Source organism: Pleurodeles waltl, chromosome 12 (assembly GCF_031143425.1).
Source record: "Pleurodeles waltl isolate 20211129_DDA chromosome 12, aPleWal1.hap1.20221129, whole genome shotgun sequence".
NCBI classification, from domain to species: Eukaryota; Metazoa; Chordata; class Amphibia; order Caudata; family Salamandridae; genus Pleurodeles; species Pleurodeles waltl.
The window spans coordinates 704,476,532-704,487,135 of record NC_090451.1 but is presented as its reverse complement, the minus strand read 5'-3'; the positions used below and the strand labels follow the sequence as shown (position 1 = coordinate 704,487,135).

At 45.9% G+C, this 10,604-nt stretch overlaps 1 protein-coding gene across 2 annotated transcripts in view; it reads right to left on the bottom strand.

Moving 5' to 3' along the window:
* Positions 1-10,155, bottom strand: part of FBXO24 (F-box protein 24) — a 109,360-nt gene extending 99,205 nt beyond the window's left edge. Inside the window, exons 1-2 of one of the 2 annotated variants that reach the window (XR_011199750.1) lie at positions 8,158-10,155; positions 7,126-7,301 (exon numbers count right to left, since the gene is read on the bottom strand). The gene's annotated coding sequence lies outside the window, so the exon portion shown is untranslated. Of the gene's footprint in view, positions 1-7,125; positions 7,302-8,157 lie in introns of those variants that run through there. The other variant, XM_069215655.1, reaches the window with a different exon arrangement.
* Between the last annotated feature and the right edge of the window lie 449 nt (positions 10,156-10,604).

The window sequence follows — 10,604 nt, the reverse complement described above, 5'->3', positions numbered from 1 at the left end:
CCCCCTCTGTCTCCTCCTCCAAGGGGCGACATCCTGGTCCTCAGTAGCACCCACAAACCTCTACCCTTGCAGCTAGCAAGGCTTGTTTGTGGTATTTCTGCGTGGGAACACTTCTGCAACCTTCATCGCAACGTGGGACATCTTCCTGCCACCCCCCCTGCCACCCCGCCACCCGCCACCACCCCCCCCCCCCCCCCCCCCCCCCCCCCCCCCCCCCCCCCCCCGGACTCTGTCGGGATTATTGGACTTGGTCCCCTTGCTTTGCAGGTCCAGGAATCAGTTTCCAGTGCACAGCTGGTGTTTGTTCTTGCAGAATCCCCCTATCACGACTATTGTGCTCTTTAGGGGTAGTAGGTGTACTTTTTACTCCTACTTTTCAGGGTCTTGGGGTGGGGTATCTTGGACACCCTGACTGTTTTCTTACAGTCCCAGCGCCCCTCTACAAGCTCCTATAGGATTGGGGTCCATTTGTGATTCGCATTCCACTTTTGGGATATATGGTTTATATTGCCCCTATTTTTGGTTTGTGTACATATAACTTGTGTATATTACTTACCTTCTTACTGAGGGTACTCACAGATAGTTGTGGCATAGTCATAAAAATAAAGTATTTTTAGTAACTCTGAGTATTGTGTTTTCTTATGATATTGTGCGTATGATATAAGTGGTATAGTAGGAGCTTTGCATGTCTCCTAGTTCAGCCTAAGCTGCTTTGCCATAGCTACATTCTATCAGCCTAAGCTGCTAGAAACACCTCTATTCTACTAATAAGGGATAACTGGACCTGGCACAAGCTGTAAGTACCTTTGGTACCCACTACAAGCCAGGCCAGCCTCCTACACTGCCCGCCTGCGTGAGGCTGCCTGGAGGGTTGTGAGGCCGGGAGCGGCGCAGGACAGTGGCAGTGTGGACCAGAAGGTGAGCCCGAACTCCCTACTTAAGTGGAGCATGGTGAGAGTGGCTGGGAAATGTGCAGCGGCCACATGGCGGCTGATGGCCTGGTAGCTGTTGGGGCTAAACTTGTGCGGAAGATGAAAAGCACCCTGCGGGACTAGGCCCTGCTGGCACTGGGAGACCTGGGCTTACCTGGGGCCAGCCGTGACCCCAGAGGGCACACTGTGGACAGGAGCAATACTGCCCATATGAGCACGAAGCTGTGAGCATGGGCTGGCGAGCGCTGAATCGCAGTCCCCAGTTGAGTTGTGGACCCGGTTAAGGACCTGCTGCCAGGAGCTACACTGAGGCGACCACGCCTCTGCGAGGATTACACAGAAGCCAGGTAGGGAGGCAAGCACCATTCCCTAGATCGAGCAGACCTCCAGGCTACAAGGGGGAGAGCCAGACAAGGCCCAGGTGGGGCATGCAGAGTGGTCACTTTTTGATCAGTCACCCCATGATCTGGTACAGAAAAGTGACACCTTTATGTATTAGGTTTTGATGTAGTTTGCTTAAGCTCTTCAAACAGGAAGATAGACAATCTTGCTCCTGGTTACTCTGACTCCACTGACTTGGAGTCTTTTGAAGCCTCCAATTGCAGAAAGCAAAGCGTAAGGAGCAGATGAGGCTAGCAGATGTCACAGCTCCTTCAAACAGTACCTAAAGTCCTACAGTATTGGCACACTTGAGGCTCAGAAAAAGGTATTCTCATGCAGTGAAGTGGCATTTTAGTCACGACATGGGAAGAAAATAAAGGTAAGCTTGGAGACTAAGTAGAGGCTTTGAGTAAAACGTGTCAGCATGGAGTTTTTTGGATATGTAAGTGACCGGGAAGTTCAGTGATATGCAGCGTGAACAAGAACTTCAGGGACAAAGCAGAGAATTGGAGCCACTCTATGCAACATCATGAAATGCTAGCAAGTGCTTAATGGGCGTTCTGACAGACGCAGATTGCTCCACCAAGTACTCTGTCCCAGCCCCTCAAGCTTTTCTGAGGCCATGTCCTCAAACTGTAATGGCCAACAAGAGAGTTGCCTTTCAGACTCCCTTTCTTTCTATAATCTCAAATGGCCAGATGCAGGATTTGGTTATGCACAAGCTGTGCACCTGAAAGTCCTGCCTGCTGTTTGCACTTTGGGTATCCATTGATAAGTTCTGTTGACACAGACCAACTTTCGGAACTGCGGATAGTCTGCCGTGTCCTTACTGTGCTCAAGGCGCCCTGATGGCATAGTCTCTTTATATTTATCTGCCTTCAGAGTCACTTTAAAGAGAAGACACCCTTTCCTTTTGGTTTTCCTCCTTTGTTTGTCCATCTCTACTTAAGGTGTGGTATGCACAATGGCTTCTGATTCAGGATTTGCAGTCATCCTGTTTGATTTGGAGCAATGTTATTGAGTGCCCATCCTGTCTCTCGGGTGGTCTGCTTCCTCAGCCACTTGAACACATGGAAGCATTTAAACAATAGCCAAATATTGCAATGCTACCCTACACATAGGCTTCTAGTGTCAAGGGAGGCCAGGATATAAGAAGGTCTTTCACTGTGGGGGCAGCTGTCATTGAGCATGTATCTGCAAGGGAGTCACAGTCAGTTAAGGGAACGCATCCGTCTCAACACACAAGTGGTCTTGTATGTAGTCAATAATGATGGTTTTTGTGTGGCATATTGTTAACTTATTTTATATTTCTAATTCTGTACATTAGAGCTTCGGCTGCCTTGTGTTCTTTTCCTCTTCATACTTTGAAGTGCTCATTCTAGCAGTGGAAACAAAAATGCAATAGGGTTCCCCCTTCATTTAGCAGTATAACTTTTAATTGAACTACATTTGGTTTGAAAGGCTATGTCTGAGGTTGGTACAAGCTGCACTGCAGGCCCACTACCACCATTTAATTTACAGACCCTGGGTATTAGGAATACCACTGTACAAAGGACCTACAGGTAAATTAAGTGTCCCAGTTAGGTTTAAGCCAATCACACCAAGTTTACAAGGGAGAGCACATGCACTTTAGCACTGATCAGCAGGGATAAAGTGCCAAGAGTCCAAGAGCCAAGAAAACAAGAGAAAGGGAAGATGTTTGGGGATGACCCTGTAAAAAAGGGCCAGGCCCAACACCTACTAATCCCCATTAATGAGGTATTAAGTGTAGGTTGGCTGTTCAGTATGAGCATCTTGCCGGCCAACTAACGTTGGACACGCTTCGTAGTGAACCTAGGCTCTGTGCATCTGTCAGGGCTGCTTTGCTTTTGCGCTGATGTGCGTGTGCTCGCTATGGCAACCACACAGGTGAATGATAGTGCACTTTACAAATACACAATCTTGCAGCATACTCTGAGCTCCGTTGTCTCCTTCAGTCACACAGCTCCAAGAGCAGAAGCCCCATTCTCTAGGGACCTCTAGTAAAGACAAGTGGTATCACCGACTAGGGTTACCGCCTGGTGATCCATTTTCACAAGAATAACCAGCAACAGGCACAGTTCACCGCCTCAACATCGCCATAAAAGCAACGCTATGCTGCTTAAGGTTTCAGCATGCCTGTGGGAAGTGTTAAGAATTCATTTCTTATTGTAATATGTCCCAAATAAAGTTTAATAGCGCTGTAAATATCGGGTTTTTATTCCACATTGAGGTGTCGCTTCGTTTTAATGAAGATTCCCGAATCTTGCTTCAAAGAGTGTCCATGTTTAATCTAGGTGGTGTAATGTGTAGTTAGCTCTGCTCATCTCTCCTTCGCAATCCCACTGGCCCCTCATTTTCCCCTCAGTCTCCTCTCGGTACTGCCTGCTCACACATGAAACCTCACGCTGAGCACTTATCCACCTCTCAAACTGGAAGAAACTGCACAGCCAGTCTTTCCATGCTCATCCCGAGTGCCCCACCCCACTCTCACCACCTTTCGTATGGTGGACTTAAGGTCTGCAAGCACAATTTGTTTCCTTGCCTTTTCAAGGCTTCCGTCCCTCAATCCTGCGCTCTCCTTCTTGGGGAGTCTTATACATACACAGGTGTTCCCTCATGCATGTATCACCTGCTCTCCCCCTCTCCCAGCTCCCCTACCTGGAGTTAATTCTCCACTTTGTGCACAAACTACTTATCCCTCCGTCTTTCCTTCTGTTCAGTGCAGCTCTTACCCCTTTATATCCACCATGCCACTAAATATTTTGAGACCTATTAGCATTGTCTTTTGTTATATTACACGCAAGTGGGTCTTAAGATAATCCCTAGGCAGCCAAAAGGGTAGGATGCACTTTATTTAGCAAGTTGTACTTTCAAGTTTAACATGACCATATACTGAAGAACTCAAATTCATTACTATTGGACGGACTCTCTCCCATAGGACAGTATTGGAATTGCCTTAAAACAGCTTTTAAATGTAATTTCCAGTTGGAGTTTGTTATCTCTGGACGAAATTGAAAAAACTTTTGATGAAGTTGGGTTTTAAATTATGTCTGAAAACACTACTTTTAGGAGGTTGGCGTGTTCTCACCATATACCATTGTGTACCTTAGGCCGTCTCTTAATACACATCAGGATGGGCCTGGATGACCGCTTTCTAGAGGGATTTCACAAACAACTCCATATGGCTGGGTTTTCTTGGGCAGAGAGAAGACGAGGACTTGACAGATACTTCAATAGGTGATGTCCTGTCTCGACACAAACGATCACTTCCTACAGATAGCCTGGCAGACGTCAGAGAATCATTTTTAAGCCCCCCCCCCCCCCCCCCTATATCTAAGGCATTTGAGTACAAGTAGTAGACCCAAGCCACTGAAAGTAAGTCTACTGGGACAAGTACATTGTATGGAACGAGGGCTGCACATACAGCCAGAAGCCTTCAGGGACATACTTTTCTTATCATTTGTTAAGGCTGAATCTGGGAAATTTAAAATCTTATTGTGCCATGGTGGGCCCAAAGATTACCAAGGTGTCTAGCTTTAGTGCAAGTGTAGCAGCTAATCAAGGGGGACGATTTTACCTCTTTAGGTATTTTATTAGAATCAGAATTGAGCTGCCACCCCCCCAATTACAAAGAATACAGGATATTTTAAGAGGGCTCCAGTGGGTCAAGTTGTTTTTTTTTTTTAGAACACCTAAGGCACCAGCCAATACAGACCATTGTCTGAAGGAAAATGTAATCTCATGGCAACCTTTGGCTGAGAGAATTTGGTTATGCAGATTTTGTCCCCAATACAGGTGGGGAAACAAGTTCATGAAGGACCTTGTCAGTGAAAATTGTGTGAGGAATTGGGCACAGGTTGTATTGCGCATTTTATCCTCCTTCACCCTCTTATGTGAAGTGTCTTCCACCTTAACACAGTACAGTCTGGATTAAGGCAGAACTAACCGAAACTAGATTATGCAGGAATGCTTGACCCCTAAAAAAAGTTATATACCCTGGTTACAATATATGGTCACATTTTATAGCACCTGGAAGGCCAGAATTTTTTACCAACCCTAAGGGCACTACTAATGCAAACATTGGCTGAAGCACTTCTCTATGTGGCAGCCGAGAGCGAGGCCCTGGCTTCAGCCAAGAGGACAATCCAACAGCACATCATAACATGTGTTCCTGGCATAGACTTCTCTTGTTAGCTATGTCTACTCCCCATCATGTGAGATACTTTTGACTGGGCATATTCATTTAGTTTTGTTTGCAAGTAGTGCTTGGTTTAAATACTGATTTACCGGTTTGTGTCTGAGGTTTCAACTCTGGATACCATGCACATTGTTACTATGTCCCAGAGCAGGCCCCTTGTGTTACCTACAGACTCGACAGGCTAATCCTGGCTTTACACTCAGCCTTTATCCACAGATAAAACTTGTTTTATGTGTTTAAGTTGGAGGCTGGGTTTTTAGCTCTAGATATTAAACAATTTTTCCTTGTTCCATCCTGCTTTCCCCATCCAGTTTGGTGTTAAGGTTAAGTCTGAAAATGGCGCTTTTGGGAGGTTGGCATGGCCACCCCTTGAACCATTTTGTGCCTTTGCCTCTCCCTCAATGCACATCTGGGTTGGGCACCAGCTATACTTTGTGAATTCCCTCTAGAATGCATCATGGGACACAACTGCATCTGGATGGGTTTTCCTGGGAAGAGGGGAGGGCTCGACACTTACAGGTAGTGTTCCGCCTACAAGGAGGACAGATCACCCCCTACAGATAGCCTGGCAGGAAGGGCTGGGACGGAAAGAATCCAAACCCCTGAAAATTATAACTACTGGGAAAAGGGACACCGTCCAGAAGGACTGCTGCGTTGGTCTACTGCGGCTTGTGCCAAACAGCAGGTCAAAACAGCACAGAGGCAGTCCTATAGAGTCTCTCCTGCAGGAGAAAGGCTGAAACTACTTTGTCCCTGCCCAGGAGACTCCAAGGGCACTGTTACTGTAATTAAGCGTTGAACAAATATTTCATTTTTATTTAAGCATACCTGCTCTGCACCAAGCTACAAGACAGCAAAGCAAGCACAGGTTGATTTAGCTTCTGTTTGACTTGCTCTAAGTGGTCCCTACCTGGACAGGGTGAATACCTTGGTAAACTAGAGATACAATTTCTAACAAGTTTTTACACGGACAATACAATCATGATTGCATGTACAGCCAGAACCCTTCAGACACATTGACCTTTCACATTTGTGGAAACTATGGCTACAATTCAACAAGATACCCTCTGACCATCTGTGAGGAGTTGGGACACAGGTTGTAGTTAGGATTGTATTCATCCTTTTATTGTGGTGTGCAGTCTGGAACAAGAATGCCAAGTTGGAATACATCATACGGGATTGCTTGACGACCCCCTCCTGACAATAAGTTGTCTATACCCTGGCTATCAAGCTTAAGGGCATTAGTAAAGCGGACACTGTTTGGCTGAAGCACATCTGAGAGGCAGCCAAGAAGGAGCCCTTGGTTTCCGCCAAATAGTCCTTGTGACAATACTACATAACATCAGTTCCTGGCATAGATTACTCGCTCCCCCTCACTTTTTCGATTCGTGTACTCGCCATCTGAGTTACACAACACAAATGTCAACATCCAGAGATCAACACCACCAACTCCCTCACTAAAACACGATTAGAATTGTTAACTTGCATTGGAAGAAACTTATGGAAGCTGCAATTCTGTATAATTCGGTCTTGAGCCATCACAAGAAAGTGCTATTCTATCTTCTAAAGATGGTCCTGAATGTTTGCAGACAATCAACTCACAGGAGAGCCCCTCCGAGGAAACCTTGATCACGCATCCTAGTTCTCAAAAAAAAGCACAGACACTAAAGGTCAGTTCAAAACTTTATTTTACATTAATGTGAAGCTGAGGTGAGACCAGGTCTGTCCAAAGATTTCCTCCAAGAGGCTTCCTGTGGGAAGCGAGTCCCCTACCAAAAAACAAGATGAATGTGAGGGAGGACAACCATGGCCACCTGAGATGTTCAAGCATCCAACATAATGAAGACCGGATTCTTTACATGTTTCCCCCACAGTCTGCTATAAACCAAATAGGTACAAATTGCACAACTGCAATACTTTAGTCAGTGGCACCCAAAGAAGTCTGTATCCAAAAAGTGGCACACTGACCTCAGCAGCTACCCCTCATGGACACTAGTTTGAGAATGGAAGTACCAGGCACAATTGCTAGATCAGCCCTAACCACAGCCTCCAATCTTCAGATCCCTAAAATTACCAAATCCACTGTTTAACATCCACCTCAGGCCTATGGAAATGCAAACATTTTACTCTAACACTACTATACACAACTTACAAACCCAGTTGAGATTGTAGAAAAAGCTAATGAAATTACTGCTGAATGAAATTTTGTGAGAGTGGCATTCATCATTTCATAGAAACTCAATCAATAAACTCTCTTTACCAAAAGCATGAAATTTAGATTGGAATTTAAATCCAAAAACCAGTTCCATCGGTTGTCTGCAGGATCATAGTTCCCCCCCCCCAATATCTCAAACGCACTTTAATGAATATAAGAACCACTGTCAGGCTCTATAGAATGTGTTTTCTGGTAATAGCACATTCCAAAACTATTCCTCAGAGATTTTATATGGGACAGTTTACCATTTAACTTACATTCTAATGCAGATATAGTGCAGACTTTAAAACAATATTGGTTACTCAATTCAGTTTATTGTATGGTAATCTGAAACAATTCCTTAAAAATTAATTTCCACCATCTAGTTATCAGTTTTCATTGCCATACATTGCATAAACCCCATGACTTACCCTTAGTATCGCAGCCTGAGTTTTATAGGTTCTAAGCAGATATGGAGGCAACTCAACGGCCAGCTGTGCTTCAGGAATTTGTACCGCACTGACAAAGGCTGCTTCTAAAGCTGTGGGAAATCTGCAATAGATAAGGACAGATTAGTACAAAGCTTGTGTGGAATCCATTATCCGCAGGTGAATTCATGGAGTCAGGTTCCAAAGAGCTTTCGTAAGTGTGTTTTGGCCACTCATCAGTACCAGTGTTGCCCGGATACTCAGGACTGCACTTTAATGTGGTCAGCTCATTCTTCACTGAAATTCAGTAGAAAGTCAATTAGAGCAATTAAACATTAGCTTGAGACCCAAAAATTCAGATTCTAGGACTGGAGAAATTGTGTCTTGGTGTTAGTCAGCATGCTCTGCTGAACCATTTCATTTAGAGAAATGAGTCATGAACACACAGGGAAGTCAGCGGAAAATAATCACGCAGATGAAGCTAGCTAGTTCATAACCAGCTGGTGATGAGATCACTGTCTGCAAAGAAAACCCACAGGAGAACCAGCAAAGCACCATATGACCAGGATTTATATGAAGACTGGCAGCCAAGAACACTGAAAGGCTTGGAACTACCAACGTAAACTAGACCACGGTGAACCCGCTTGTTATACTGGACCTCTAGGACAGCCTGAAAGAGAAGAACAAAAGTTAGAGAAAACTCACAAAAAACATCAGCCCTTCGAAGCAGAGCGGTCAATTTCGGGGGAAGTGCACAGACATGAGAACAGAAATTACTCCGTTAATTCTGAAAAAATGCAACTGCATATCAATTGGGCGAAGCCATAGCTGGGCTCACCAGACTAAAGGTGGTCTTCCAGCAGATCACATTGGTTAGCGGGTAAAGTACTACTCACAGTACAGCCCCGCGTCTCGCAAAGGTCAACTGCACTGATAGGATGAAGGGTTTGGAAAAGTTACAGGAGATAAGGCCTCGCTGCAAGCTTGCATGCGACTAACATAGCGGAGCACTCCCTCTTTAAAAGGGAAAGAGGACCACTCGGCACAACACTCCCAGAGAAACTTATAAACACTCAGAATGTACCCCCTACACAACCCTATGCAACCAACTGTGGTACCTTGTAGTGTTCCAAAGCAGGGTCCAGAATCCTGGACCTCTCCCCCGCCCTCCAGCTGACATTCCCAGTGCAGTATCCAATCCGTATCCTCTGATAAACACCCTTATAAAATATACCACCCCCACCCTAATTTTTGCTGCATCTTAAGAACTAATATCGATACCTGACCTTGGAGCCTGGCACACGGGCTTCAGGAATGACCTGGGGAACAAAAACACAAACACCTTAGAATATTACTGTACAACAGTCATAAAATGGTTTTTATTACGGAGGCCAATAGAACGCACAAAACACCTTGCAAAACGGTCCTCTCTGCGCTATAACCGCGGCTGCGACAAGCGCTGCAAACTCCTAGGAAGCGACTCTGCAGCATCCATCACCCGCGCCGCGAGTCACCCCGGGACTCGCTCCTCCAGGCACCGCGGCGGCACCGGGGCTGCCGCCCGGAAATGAAACAACATCTAACCCACTGACGTGACTACTCGGTATAGCGCTTAGAGAGCGCCGGGTTTACTGAGATGCAGGCAGCAGTTCAGAGCACGCTGCCGTGGAGGTGAAACATGAACACAAGCGAGGCACACAAAAAATATTAAACTAGAGAACTTCAAAGTGAGTTTTGATGGAAGAGCATTAAAATCCGAAACTAGTAACAAAGTAAACAAGTAAATTACAAAACACTAAAGCAAGCCGGGAAACTTCGGGGAGTTAAGAATCTCAGTACTACTAAAAAAATACTTAAATAAAAACACACACAAACAGATAGTTTGAGAACTAAAAAACACCTTCTAAATGCAAAATCAACCCGGGTTTACAGCGAGCACGTTACGTGCAACCCAGGTCCCCGGGACAAACATGACAGTGCTCCGCTCCCTCGGCTCGCTTTTTGAAGCCGCGGTCCCGGCGGGATTGGGTCACGTGGGCTTCTTTGGACAAATCAGAGGCTCTCCGATAATTACAGGCCACGCCTATTTCGGTCATGTGACAGCCTGCTGGCCAATCCAAGGCTTGCGTGAGACGCTGGCGGCAGCGAGGAGAAACAGGTGGGAGCGGAATGCGATACTGCCAGGTGAACAGTGCGGCTGTCATTGATTGGCTCCCGAAGGAGAGCAGGATTCTGATTGGACAGGTGGTGATAGGATGCGGCCAGGTGAACAATTCGGGTGCCATTGATTGGCTCCTGAGAGGGAGCAGGTTATGTGATTGGATAAGTGGTGTTCGGACGCTCGCACCAGCTGTGTCTTTTTTTTTTGTCTCCCGGAGGCTTCTGGTACCTGTAGTTGACAGGTGACAGCCATTTGGTTGGGACTTTCTCAATTCTGAGCTGACGGCCCT